The sequence below is a fragment of the Carassius gibelio genome, chromosome B2, assembly GCF_023724105.1.
Source record: "Carassius gibelio isolate Cgi1373 ecotype wild population from Czech Republic chromosome B2, carGib1.2-hapl.c, whole genome shotgun sequence".
NCBI classification, from domain to species: Eukaryota; Metazoa; Chordata; class Actinopteri; order Cypriniformes; family Cyprinidae; genus Carassius; species Carassius gibelio.
This window is the reverse complement of record NC_068397.1, coordinates 9,750,284-9,764,887: the sequence shown is the minus strand read 5'-3', so window position 1 is coordinate 9,764,887 and position 14,604 is coordinate 9,750,284.

Sequence of the window (14,604 nt, the reverse complement as noted above, 5' to 3'; positions counted from 1 at the left end):
ACAGCTTTCTGAGTCCAGTAATGTTGAAATAGTGCCTCTGTTCAAATGAAGTGAAATCAAGCCCAAATCTGCTCAAAAGCTTTTCTCTCTATTAGAGAAAGCTGTTTCATTCAATATTCAGTGCAAATCTTGCCAAACTGAAAGATGCTTGTGCCTTATGAACAACAATGTTTTCTGCAATGCTGTAAGACAGTTTTTAATGTGTTAGAAGTTATATGCACAAAAACTTATGTTAGGACTTCAATGATCAAGATTGTCAGTTTACAGCTTTCTGAGTCCAGTAATGTTGAAATAGTGCCTCTGTTCAAATGAAGTGAAATCAAGCCCAAATCTGCTCAAAAGCTTTTCTCTCTATTAGAGAAAGCTGTTTCATTCAATATTCAGTGCAAATCTTGCCAAACTGAAAGATGATTGTGCCTTATGAAATACAATGTTTTCTGCAATGCTGTAAGACAGTTTTTAATGTGTTAGAAGTTATATGCACAAAAACTTATGTTAGGACTTCAATGATCAAGATTGTCAGTTTACAGCTTTCTGAGTCCAGTAATGTTGAAATAGTGCTTTTGTTCAAATGAAGTGAAATCAAGCCCAAATCTGCTCAAAAGCTTGTCTCTCTATTAGAGAAAGCTGTTTCATTCAATATTCAGTGCAAATCTTGCCAAACTGAAACATGCTTATGTCTTATGAAATAAAATGTTTTCTGCAATGCTGTAAAGACAGTTTTTAATGTGTTAGAAGTTATATGCACAAAAACTAATGTTAGGACTTCAATTATCAAGATTGTCAGTTTACAGCTTTCTGAGTCCAGTAATGTTGAAATAGTGCTTCTGTTCAAATGAAGTGAAATCAAGCCCAAATCTGCTCAAAAGCTTGTCTCTCTAATAGAGAAAGCTGTTTCATTCAGTATTCAGTGCAAATCTTGCCAAACTGATAGATGCTTATGCCATATGAAATACAATGTTTTCTGCAATGCTGTAAGACAGTTTTTAATGTGTTAGAAGTTATATGCACAAAAACTTATGTTAGGACTTCAATGATCAAGATTGTCAGTTTACAGCTTTCTGAGTCCAGTAATGTTGAAATAGTGCTTTTGTTCAAATGAAGTGAAATCAAGCCCAAATCTGCTCAAAAGCTTGTCTCTCTATTAGAGAAAGCGGTTTCATTCAATATTCAGTGCAAATCTTGCCAAACTGAAACATGATTATGTCTTATGAAATAAAATGTTTTCTGCAATGCTGTAAGACAGTTTTTAATGTGTTAGAAGTTATATACAAAAAAACTAATGTTAGGACTTCAATTATCAAGATTGTCAGTTTACAGCTTTCTGAGTCCAGTAATGTTGAAATAGTGCTTTTGTTCAAATGAAGTGAAATCAAGCCCAAATCTGCTCAAAAGCTTGTCTCTCTAATAGAGAAATCTGTTTCATTCAGTATTCAGTGCAAATCTTGCCAAACTGATAGATGCCTATGCCATATTAAATACAATGTTTTCTGCAATGCTGTAAGACAGTTTTTAATGTGTTAGAAGTTATATACACAAAAACTAATGTTAGGACTTCAATGATCAAGATTGTCAGTTTACAGCTTTCTAAGTCCAGTAATGTTGAAATAGTGCCTCTGTTCAAATGAAGTTAAATCAAGCCCAAATCTGCTCAAAAGCTTTTCTCTCTATTAGAGAAAGCTGTTTCATTCAGTATTCAGTGCAAATCTTGCCAAACTGAAAGATGCTTATGCCTTATGAAATACAATGTTTTCTGCAATGCTGTAAGACAGTTTTTAATGTGTTAGAAGTTATATGCACAAAAACTTATGTTAGGACTTCAATGATCAAGATTGTCAGTTTACAGCTTTCTGAGTCCAGTAATGTTGAAATAGTGCCTCTGTTCAAATGAAGTGAAATCAAGCCCAAATCTGCTCAAAAGCTTTTCTCTCTATTAGAGAAAGCTGTTTCATTCAATATTCAGTGCAAATCTTGCCAAACTGAAACATGCTTATGTCTTATGAAATAAAATGTTTTCTGCAATGCTGTAAAGACAGTTTTTAATGTGTTAGAAGTTATATGCACAAAAACTAATGTTAGGACTTCAATTATCAAGATTGTCAGTTTACAGCTTTCTGAGTCCAGTAATGTTGAAATAGTGCTTCTGTTCAAATGAAGTGAAATCAAGCCCAAATCTGCTCAAAAGCTTGTCTCTCTAATAGAGAAAGCTGTTTCATTCAGTATTCATTGCAAATCTTGCCAAACTGATAGATGCTTATGCCATATGAAATACAATGTTTTCTGCAATGCTGTAAGACAGTTTTTAATGTGTTAGAAGTTATATGCACAAAAACTTATGTTAGGACTTCAATGATCAAGATTGTCAGTTTACAGCTTTCTGAGTCCAGTAATGTTGAAATAGTGCTTTTGTTCAAATGAAGTGAAATCAAGCCCAAATCTGCTCAAAAGCTTGTCTCTCTATTAGAGAAAGCGGTTTCATTCAATATTCAGTGCAAATCTTGCCAAACTGAAACATGATTATGTCTTATGAAATAAAATGTTTTCTGCAATGCTGTAAGACAGTTTTTAATGTGTTAGAAGTTATATACAAAAAAACTAATGTTAGGACTTCAATTATCAAGATTGTCAGTTTACAGCTTTCTGAGTCCAGTAATGTTGAAATAGTGCTTTTGTTCAAATGAAGTGAAATCAAGCCCAAATCTGCTCAAAAGCTTGTCTCTCTATTAGAGAAAGCTGTTTCATTCAATATTCAGTGCAAATCTTGCCAAACTGAAAGATGCTTGTGCCTTATGAACAACAATGTTTTCTGCAATGCTGTAAGACAGTTTTTAATGTGTTAGAAGTTATATGCACAAAAACTTATGTTAGGACTTCAATGATCAAGATTGTCAGTTTACAGCTTTCTGAGTCCAGTAATGTTGAAATAGTGCCTCTGTTCAAATGAAGTGAAATCAAGCCCAAATCTGCTCAAAAGCTTTTCTCTCTATTAGAGAAAGCTGTTTCATTCAATATTCAGTGCAAATCTTGCCAAACTGAAAGATGATTGTGCCTTATGAAATACAATGTTTTCTGCAATGCTGTAAGACAGTTTTTAATGTGTTAGAAGTTATATGCACAAAAACTTATGTTAGGACTTCAATGATCAAGATTGTCAGTTTACAGCTTTCTGAGTCCAGTAATGTTGAAATAGTGCTTTTGTTCAAATGAAGTGAAATCAAGCCCAAATCTGCTCAAAAGCTTGTCTCTCTATTAGAGAAAGCTGTTTCATTCAATATTCAGTGCAAATCTTGCCAAACTGAAACATGCTTATGTCTTATGAAATAAAATGTTTTCTGCAATGCTGTAAAGACAGTTTTTAATGTGTTAGAAGTTATATGCACAAAAACTAATGTTAGGACTTCAATTATCAAGATTGTCAGTTTACAGCTTTCTGAGTCCAGTAATGTTGAAATAGTGCTTCTGTTCAAATGAAGTGAAATCAAGCCCAAATCTGCTCAAAAGCTTGTCTCTCTAATAGAGAAAGCTGTTTCATTCAGTATTCAGTGCAAATCTTGCCAAACTGATAGATGCTTATGCCATATGAAATACAATGTTTTCTGCAATGCTGTAAGACAGTTTTTAATGTGTTAGAAGTTATATGCACAAAAACTTATGTTAGGACTTCAATGATCAAGATTGTCAGTTTACAGCTTTCTGAGTCCAGTAATGTTGAAATAGTGCTTTTGTTCAAATGAAGTGAAATCAAGCCCAAATCTGCTCAAAAGCTTGTCTCTCTATTAGAGAAAGCGGTTTCATTCAATATTCAGTGCAAATCTTGCCAAACTGAAACATGATTATGTCTTATGAAATAAAATGTTTTCTGCAATGCTGTAAGACAGTTTTTAATGTGTTAGAAGTTATATACAAAAAAACTAATGTTAGGACTTCAATTATCAAGATTGTCAGTTTACAGCTTTCTGAGTCCAGTAATGTTGAAATAGTGCTTTTGTTCAAATGAAGTGAAATCAAGCCCAAATCTGCTCAAAAGCTTGTCTCTCTAATAGAGAAATCTGTTTCATTCAGTATTCAGTGCAAATCTTGCCAAACTGATAGATGCCTATGCCATATTAAATACAATGTTTTCTGCAATGCTGTAAGACAGTTTTTAATGTGTTAGAAGTTATATACACAAAAACTAATGTTAGGACTTCAATGATCAAGATTGTCAGTTTACAGCTTTCTAAGTCCAGTAATGTTGAAATAGTGCCTCTGTTCAAATGAAGTTAAATCAAGCCCAAATCTGCTCAAAAGCTTTTCTCTCTATTAGAGAAAGCTGTTTCATTCAGTATTCAGTGCAAATCTTGCCAAACTGAAAGATGCTTATGCCTTATGAAATACAATGTTTTCTGCAATGCTGTAAGACAGTTTTTAATGTGTTAGAAGTTATATGCACAAAAACTTATGTTAGGACTTCAATGATCAAGATTGTCAGTTTACAGCTTTCTGAGTCCAGTAATGTTGAAATAGTGCCTCTGTTCAAATGAAGTGAAATCAAGCCCAAATCTGCTCAAAAGCTTTTCTCTCTATTAGAGAAAGCTGTTTCATTCAATATTCAGTGCAAATCTTGCCAAACTGAAACATGCTTATGTCTTATGAAATAAAATGTTTTCTGCAATGCTGTAAAGACAGTTTTTAATGTGTTAGAAGTTATATGCACAAAAACTAATGTTAGGACTTCAATTATCAAGATTGTCAGTTTACAGCTTTCTGAGTCCAGTAATGTTGAAATAGTGCTTCTGTTCAAATGAAGTGAAATCAAGCCCAAATCTGCTCAAAAGCTTGTCTCTCTAATAGAGAAAGCTGTTTCATTCAGTATTCAGTGCAAATCTTGCCAAACTGATAGATGCTTATGCCATATGAAATACAATGTTTTCTGCAATGCTGTAAGACAGTTTTTAATGTGTTAGAAGTTATATGCACAAAAACTTATGTTAGGACTTCAATGATCAAGATTGTCAGTTTACAGCTTTCTGAGTCCAGTAATGTTGAAATAGTGCTTTTGTTCAAATGAAGTGAAATCAAGCCCAAATCTGCTCAAAAGCTTGTCTCTCTATTAGAGAAAGCGGTTTCATTCAATATTCAGTGCAAATCTTGCCAAACTGAAACATGATTATGTCTTATGAAATAAAATGTTTTCTGCAATGCTGTAAGACAGTTTTTAATGTGTTAGAAGTTATATACAAAAAAACTAATGTTAGGACTTCAATTATCAAGATTGTCAGTTTACAGCTTTCTGAGTCCAGTAATGTTGAAATAGTGCTTTTGTTCAAATGAAGTGAAATCAAGCCCAAATCTGCTCAAAAGCTTGTCTCTCTAATAGAGAAATCTGTTTCATTCAGTATTCAGTGCAAATCTTGCCAAACTGATAGATGCCTATGCCATATTAAATACAATGTTTTCTGCAATGCTGTAAGACAGTTTTTAATGTGTTAGAAGTTATATACACAAAAACTAATGTTAGGACTTCAATGATCAAGATTGTCAGTTTACAGCTTTCTAAGTCCAGTAATGTTGAAATAGTGCCTCTGTTCAAATGAAGTTAAATCAAGCCCAAATCTGCTCAAAAGCTTTTCTCTCTATTAGAGAAAGCTGTTTCATTCAGTATTCAGTGCAAATCTTGCCAAACTGAAAGATGCTTATGCCTTATGAAATACAATGTTTTCTGCAATGCTGTAAGACAGTTTTTAATGTGTTAGAAGTTATATGCACAAAAACTTATGTTAGGACTTCAATGATCAAGATTGTCAGTTTACAGCTTTCTGAGTCCAGTAATGTTGAAATAGTGCCTCTGTTCAAATGAAGTGAAATCAAGCCCAAATCTGCTCAAAAGCTTTTCTCTCTATTAGAGAAAGCTGTTTCATTCAATATTCAGTGCAAATCTTGCCAAACTGAAAGATGCTTATGCCTTATGAAATACAATGTTTTCTGCAATGCTGTAAGACAGTTTTTAATGTGTTAGAAGTTATATGCACAAAAACTTATGTTAGGACTTCAATGATCAAGATTGTCAGTTTACAGCTTTCTGAGTCCAGTAATGTTGAAATAGTGCCTCTGTTCAAATGAAGTGAAATCAAGCCCAAATCTGCTCAAAAGCTTTTCTCTCTATTAGAGAAAGCTGTTTCATTCAATATTCAGTGCAAATCTTGCCAAACTGAAAGATGCTTATGCCTTATGAAATACAATGTTTTCTGCAATGCTGTAAGACAGTTTTTAATGTGTTAGAAGTTATATGCACAAAAACTTATGTTAGGACTTCAATGATCAAGATTGTCAGTTTACAGCTTTCTGAGTCCAGTAATGTTGAAATAGTGCCTCTGTTCAAATGAAGTGAAATCAAGCCCAAATCTGCTCAAAAGCTTTTCTCTCTATTAGAGAAAGCTGTTTCATTCAATATTCAGTGCAAATCTTGCCAAACTGAAAGATGCTTGTGCCTTATGAACAACAATGTTTTCTGCAATGCTGTAAGACAGTTTTTAATGTGTTAGAAGTTATATGCACAAAAACTTATGTTAGGACTTCAATGATCAAGATTGTCAGTTTACAGCTTTCTGAGTCCAGTAATGTTGAAATAGTGCCTCTGTTCAAATGAAGTGAAATCAAGCCCAAATCTGCTCAAAAGCTTTTCTCTCTATTAGAGAAAGCTGTTTCATTCAATATTCAGTGCAAATCTTGCCAAACTGAAAGATGCTTATGCCACATGAAATACAATGTTTTCTGCAATGCTGTAAGACAGTTTTTAATGTGTTAGAAGTTATATGCACAAAAACTTATGTTAGGACTTCAATGATCAAGATTGTCAGTTTACAGCTTTCTGAGTCCAGTAATGTTGAAATAGTGCTTTTGTTCAAATGAAGTGAAATCAAGCCCAAATCTGCTCAAAAGCTTGTCTCTCTATTAGAGAAAGCTGTTTCATTCAATATTCAGTGCAAATCTTGCCAAACTGAAACATGCTTATGTCTTATGAAATAAAATGTTTTCTGCAATGCTGTAAAGACAGTTTTTAATGTGTTAGAAGTTATATGCACAAAAACTAATGTTAGGACTTCAATGATCAAGATTGTCAGTTTACAGCTTTCTGAGTCCAGTAATGTTGAAATAGTGCTTTTGTTCAAATGAAGTGAAATCAAGCCCAAATCTGCTCAAAAGCTTGTCTCTCTATTAGAGAAAGCTGTTTCATTCAGTATTCAGTGCAAATCTTGCCAAACTGAAAGATGCTTATGCCTTATGAAATACAATGTTTTCTGCAATGCTGTAAGACAGTTTTTAATGTGTTAGAAGTTATATGCACAAAAACTTATGTTAGGACTTCAATGATCAAGATTGTCAGTTTGCAGCTTTCTGAGTCCAGTAATGTTGAAATAGTGCCTCTGTTCAAATGAAGTGAAATCAAGCCCAAATCTGCTCAAAAGCTTTTCTCTCTATTAGAGAAAGCTGTTTCATTCAATATTCAGTGCAAATCTTGCCAAACTGAAAGATGCTTATGCCTTATGAAATACAATGTTTTCTGCAATGCTGTAAGACAGTTTTTAATGTGTTAGAAGTTATATGCACAAAAACTTATGTTAGGACTTCAATGATCAAGATTGTCAGTTTACAGCTTTCTGAGTCCAGTAATGTTGAAATAGTGCCTCTGTTCAAATGAAGTGAAATCAAGCCCAAATCTGCTCAAAAGCTTTTCTCTCTATTAGAGAAAGCTGTTTCATTCAATATTCAGTGCAAATCTTGCCAAACTGAAAGATGCTTATGCCTTATGAAATACAATGTTTTCTGCAATGCTGTAAGACAGTTTTTAATGTGTTAGAAGTTATATGCACAAAAACTTATGTTAGGACTTCAATGATCAAGATTGTCAGTTTACAGCTTTCTGTGTCCAGTAATGTTGAAATAGTGCCTCTGTTCAAATGAAGTGAAATCAAGCCCAAATCTGCTCAAAAGCTTGTCTCTCTAATAGAGAAAGCTGTTTCATTCAATATTCAGTGCAAATCATGCCAAACTGAAAGATGCTTGTGCCTTATGAAATACAATGTTTTCTGCAATGCTGTAAGACAGTTTTTAATGTGTTAGAAGTTATATGCACAAAAACTTATGTTAGGACTTCAATGATCAAGATTGTCAGTTTACAGCTTTCTGAGTCCAGTAATGTTGAAATAGTGCCTCTGTTCAAATGAAGTGAAATCAAGCCCAAATCTGCTCAAAAGCTTTTCTCTCTATTAGAGAAAGCTGTTTCATTCAATATTCAGTGCAAATCTTGCCAAACTGAAAGATGCTTGTGCCTTATGAACAACAATGTTTTCTGCAATGCTGTAAGACAGTTTTTAATGTGTTAGAAGTTATATGCACAAAAACTTATGTTAGGACTTCAATGATCAAGATTGTCAGTTTACAGCTTTCTGAGTCCAGTAATGTTGAAATAGTGCCTCTGTTCAAATGAAGTGAAATCAAGCCCAAATCTGCTCAAAAGCTTTTCTCTCTATTAGAGAAAGCTGTTTCATTCAATATTCAGTGCAAATCTTGCCAAACTGAAAGATGATTGTGCCTTATGAAATACAATGTTTTCTGCAATGCTGTAAGACAGTTTTTAATGTGTTAGAAGTTATATGCACAAAAACTTATGTTAGGACTTCAATGATCAAGATTGTCAGTTTACAGCTTTCTGAGTCCAGTAATGTTGAAATAGTGCTTCTGTTCAAATGAAGTGAAATCAAGCCCAAATCTGCTCAAAAGCTTGTCTCTCTAATAGAGAAAGCTGTTTCATTCAGTATTCAGTGCAAATCTTGCCAAACTGATAGATGCTTATGCCATATGAAATACAATGTTTTCTGCAATGCTGTAAGACAGTTTTTAATGTGTTAGAAGTTATATGCACAAAAAAATAAGGTTAGGACTTCAATGATCAAGATTGTCAGTTTACAGCTTTCTGAGTCCAGTAATGTTGAAATAGTGCTTTTGTTCAAATGAAGTGAAATCAAGCCCAAATCTGCTCAAAAGCTTGTCTCTCTATTAGAGAAAGCTGTTTCATTCAATATTCAGTGCAAATCTTGCCAAACTGAAACATGCTTATGTCTTATGAAATAAAATGTTTTCTGCAATGCTGTAAAGACAGTTTTTAATGTGTTAGAAGTTATATGCACAAAAACTAATGTTAGGACTTCAATGATCAAGATTGTCAGTTTACAGCTTTCTGAGTCCAGTAATGTTGAAATAGTGCTTTTGTTCAAATGAAGTGAAATCAAGCCCAAATCTGCTCAAAAGCTTGTCTCTCTATTAGAGAAAGCTGTTTCATTCAATATTCAGTGCAAATCTTGCCAAACTGAAACATGCTTATGTCTTATGAAATAAAATGTTTTCTGCAATGCTGTAAGACAGTTTTTAATGTGTTAGAAGTTATATGCACAAAAACTAATGTTAGGACTTCAATGATCAAGATTGTCAGTTTACAGCTTTCTGAGTCCAGTAATGTTGAAATAGTGGTTCAGTTCAAATGAAGTGAAATCTAGCCCAAATCTGCTCAAAAGCTTGTCTCTTTATTAGAGAAAGCTGTTTCATTCAATATTCAGTGCAAATCTTGCCAAACTGAAACATGCTTATGTCTTATGAAATAAAATGTTTTCTGCAATGCTGTAAGACAGTTTTTAATGTGTTAGAAGTTATATACACAAAAACTAATGTTAGGACTTCAATTATCAAGATTGTCAGTTTACAGCTTTCTGAGTCCAGTAATGTTGAAATAGTGCTTTTGTTCAAATTAAGTGAAATCAAGCCCAAATCTGCTCAAAAGCTTGTCTCTCTAATAGAGAAAGCTGTTTCATTCAGTATTCAGTGCAAATCTTACCAAACTGATAGATGCTTATGCCACATGAAATACAATGTTTTCTGCAATGCTGTAAGACAGTTTTTAATGTGTTAGAAGTTATATGCACAAAAACTTATGTTAGGACTTCAATGATCAAGATTGTCAGTTTACAGCTTTCTGAGTCCAGTAATGTTGAAATAGTGCTTTTGTTCAAATGAAGTGAAATCAAGCCCAAATCTGCTCAAAAGCTTGTCTCTCTATTAGAGAAAGCTGTTTCATTCAATATTCAGTGCAAATCTTGCCAAACTGAAACATGCTTATGTCTTATGAAATAAAATGTTTTCTGCAATGCTGTAAGACAGTTTTTAATGTGTTAGAAGTTATATGCACAAAAACTTATGTTAGGACTTCAATGATCAAGATTGTCAGTTTACAGCTTTCTGAGTCCAGTAATGTTGAAATAGTGCTTTTGTTCAAATGAAGTGAAATCAAGCCCAAATCTGCTCAAAAGCTTGTCTCTCTATTAGAGAAAGCTGTTTCATTCAATATTCAGTGCAAATCTTGCCAAACTGAACCATGCTTATGTCTTATGAAATAAAATGTTTTCTGCAATGCTGTAAAGACAGTTTTTAATGTGTTAGAAGTTATATACACAAAAACTAATGTTAGGACTTCAATTATCAAGATTGTCAGTTTACAGCTTTCTGAGTCCAGTAATGTTGAAATAGTGCTTTTGTTCAAATTAAGTGAAATCAAGCCCAAATCTGCTCAAAAGCTTGTCTCTCTAATAGAGAAAGCTGTTTCATTCAGTATTCAGTGCAAATCTTACCAAACTGATAGATGCTTATGCCACATGAAATACAATGTTTTCTGCAATGCTGTAAGACAGTTTTTAATGTGTTAGAAGTTATATGCACAAAAACTTATGTTAGGACTTCAATGATCAAGATTGTCAGTTTACAGCTTTCTGAGTCCAGTAATGTTGAAATAGTGCTTTTGTTCAAATGAAGTGAAATCAAGCCCAAATCTGCTCAAAAGCTTGTCTCTCTATTAGAGAAAGCTGTTTCATTCAATATTCAGTGCAAATCTTGCCAAACTGAAACATGCTTATGTCTTATGAAATAAAATGTTTTCTGCAATGCTGTAAGACAGTTTTTAATGTGTTAGAAGTTATATGCACAAAAACTTATGTTAGGACTTCAATGATCAAGATTGTCAGTTTACAGCTTTCTGAGTCCAGTAATGTTGAAATAGTGCTTTTGTTCAAATGAAGTGAAATCAAGCCCAAATCTGCTCAAAAGCTTGTCTCTCTATTAGAGAAAGCGGTTTCATTCAATATTCAGTGCAAATCTTGCCAAACTGAAACATGCTTATGTCTTATGAAATAAAATGTTTTCTGCAATGCTGTAAGACAGTTTTTAATGTGTTAGAAGTTATATACACAAAAACTAATGTTAGGACTTCAATTATCAAGATTGTCAGTTTTACAGCTTTCTGAGTCCAGTAATGTTGAAATAGTGCTTTTGTTCAAATGAAGTGAAATCAAGCCCAAATCTGCTCAAAAGCTTGTCTCTCTTATAGAGAAAGCTGTTTCATTCAGTATTCAGTGCAAATCTTGCCAAACTGATAGATGCTTATGCCATATTAAATACAATGTTTTCTGCAATGCTGTAAGACAGTTTTTATTGTGTTAGAAGTTATATACACAAAAACTAATGTTAGGACTTCAATTATCAAGATTGTCAGTTTACAGCTTTCTGAGTCCAGTAATGTTGAAATAGTGCTTTTGTTCAAATGAAGTGAAATCAAGCCCAAATCTGCTCAAAAGCGTTTCTCTCTATTAGAGAAAGCTGTTTCATTCAGTATTCAGTGCAAATCTTGCCAAACGGATAGATGCTTATGCCTTATGAAATACAATGTTTTCTGCAAAGCTGTAAGACAGTTTTTAATGTGTTAGAAGTTATATGCACAAAAACTTATGTTAGTACTTCAATGATCAAGATTGTCAGTTTACAGCTTTCTGAGTCCATTTCTGAGTCCAGTAATATTGAAATAGTGGTTCTGTTCAAATGAATTGAAATCTAGCCCAAATCTGCTCAAAAGCTTGTCTCTTTATTAGAGAAAGCTGTTTCATTCAATATTCAGTGCAAATCTTGCCAAACTGAAACATGCTTATGTCTTATGAAATAAAATGTTTTCTGCAATGCTGTAAGACACTTTTTAATGTGTTAGAAGTTATATACACAAAAACTAATGTTAGTACTTCAGTGATCAAGATTGTCAGTTTACAGCTTTCTGAGTCCAGTAATGTTGAAATAGTGGTTCTGTTCAAATGAAGTGAAATCTAGCCCAAATCTGCTCAAAAGCTTGTTTCTTTATTAGAGAAAGCTGTTTCATTCAATATTCAGTGCAAATCTTGCCAAACTGAAACATGCTTATGTCTTATGAAATAAAATGTTTTCTGCAATGCTGTAAGACAGTTTTTAATGTGTTAGAAGTTACATACACAAAAACTAATGTTAGGACTTCAATTATCAAGATTGTCAGTTTACAGCTTTCTGAGTCCAGTAATGTTGAAATAGTACTTTTGTTCAAATGAAGTGAAATCAAGCCCAAATCTGCTCAAAAGCTTGTCTCTCTAATAGAGAAAGCTGTTTCATTCAGTATTCAGTGCAAATCTTGCCAAACTGATAGATGCTTATGCCATATTAAAAACAATGTTTTCTGCAATGCTGTAAGACAGTTTTTAATGTGTTAGAAGTTATATATACAAAAACTAATGTTAGGAGTTCAATTATCAAGATTGTCAGTTTACAGCTTTCTGAGTCCAGTAATGTTGAAATAGTGCTTTTGTTCAAATGAAGTGAAATCAAGCCCAAATCTGCTCAAAAGCGTTTCTCTCTATTAGAGAAAGCTGTTTCATTCAGTATTCAGTGCAAATCTTGCCAAACGGATAGATGCTTATGCCTTATGAAATACAATGTTTTCTGCAAAGCTGTAAGACAGTTTTTAATGTGTTAGAAGTTATATGCACAAAAACTTATGTTAGTACTTCAATGATCAAGATTGTCAGTTTACAGCTTTCTGAGTCCAGTAATGTTGAAATAGTGGTTCTGTTCAAATGAAGTGAAATCTAGCCCAAATCTGCTCAAAAGCTTGTCTCTTTATTAGAGAAAGCTGTTTCATTCAATATTCAGTGCAAATCTTGCCAAACTGAAACATGCTTATGTCTTATGAAATAAAATGTTTTCTGCAATGCTGTAAGACAGTTTTTAATGTGTTAGAAGTTATATACACAAAAACTAATGTTAGGACTTCAATTATCAAGATTGTCAGTTTACAGCTTTCTGAGTCCAGTAATGTTGAAATAGTGCTTTTGTTCAAATGAAGTGAAATCAAGCCCAAATCTGCTCAAAAGCGTTTCTCTCTATTAGAGAAAGCTGTTTCATTCAGTATTCAGTGCAAATCTTGCCAAACTGATAGATGCTCATGCCATATTAAAAACAATGTTTTCTGCAATGCTGTAAGACAGTTTTTAATGTGTTAGAAGTTATATATACAAAAACTAATGTTAGGACTTCAATTATCAAGATTGTCAGTTTACAGCTTTCTGAGTCCAGTAATGTTGAAATAGTGCTTTTGTTCAAATGAAGTGAAATCAAGCCCAAATCTGCTCAAAAGCGTTTCTCTCTATTAGAGAAAGCTGTTTCATTCAGTATTCAGTGCAAATCATGCCAAACGGATAGATGCTTATGCCTTATGAAATACAATGTTTTCTGCAAAGCTGTAAGACAGTTTTTAATGTGTTAGAAGTTATATGCACAAAAACTTATGTTAGTACTTCAATGATCAAGATTGTCAGTTTACAGCTTTCTGAGTCCAGTAATGTTGAAATAGTGGTTCTGTTCAAATGAAGTGAAATCTAGCCCAAATCTGCTCAAAAGCTTGTCTCTTTATTAGAGAAAGCTGTTTCATTCAATATTCAGTGCAAATCTTGCCAAACTGATAGATGCTTATGCCATATTAAAAACAATGTTTTCTGCAATGCTGTAAGACAGTTTTTAATGTGTTAGAAGTTATATATACAAAAACTAATGTTAGGAGTTCAATTATCAAGATTGTCAGTTTACAGCTTTCTGAGTCCAGTAATGTTGAAATAGTGCTTTTGTTCAAATGAAGTGAAATCAAGCCCAAATCTGCTCAAAAGCGTTTCTCTCTATTAGAGAAAGCTGTTTCATTCAGTATTCAGTGCAAATCTTGCCAAACGGATAGATGCTTATGCCTTATGAAATACAATGTTTTCAGCAAAGCTGTAAGACAGTTTTTAATGTGTTAGAAGTTATATGCACAAAAACTTATGTTAGTACTTCAATGATCAAGATTGTCAGTTTACAGCTTTCTGAGTCCAGTAATGTTGAAATAGTGGTTCTGTTCAAATGAAGTGAAATCTAGCCCAAATCTGCTCAAAAGCTTGTCTCTTTATTAGAGAAAGCTGTTTCATTCAATATTCAGTGCAAATCTTGCCAAACTGAAACATGCTTATGTCTTATGAAATAAAATGTTTTCTGCAATGCTGTAAGACAGTTTTTAATGTGTTAGAAGTTATATACACAAAAACTTATGTTAGGACTTCAATTATCAAGATTGTCAGTTTACAGCTTTCTGAGTCCAGTAATGTTGAAATAGTGCTTTTGTTCAAATGAAGTGAAATCAAGCCCAAATCTGCTCAAAAGCGTTTCTCTCTATTAGAGAAAGCTGTTTCATTCAGTATT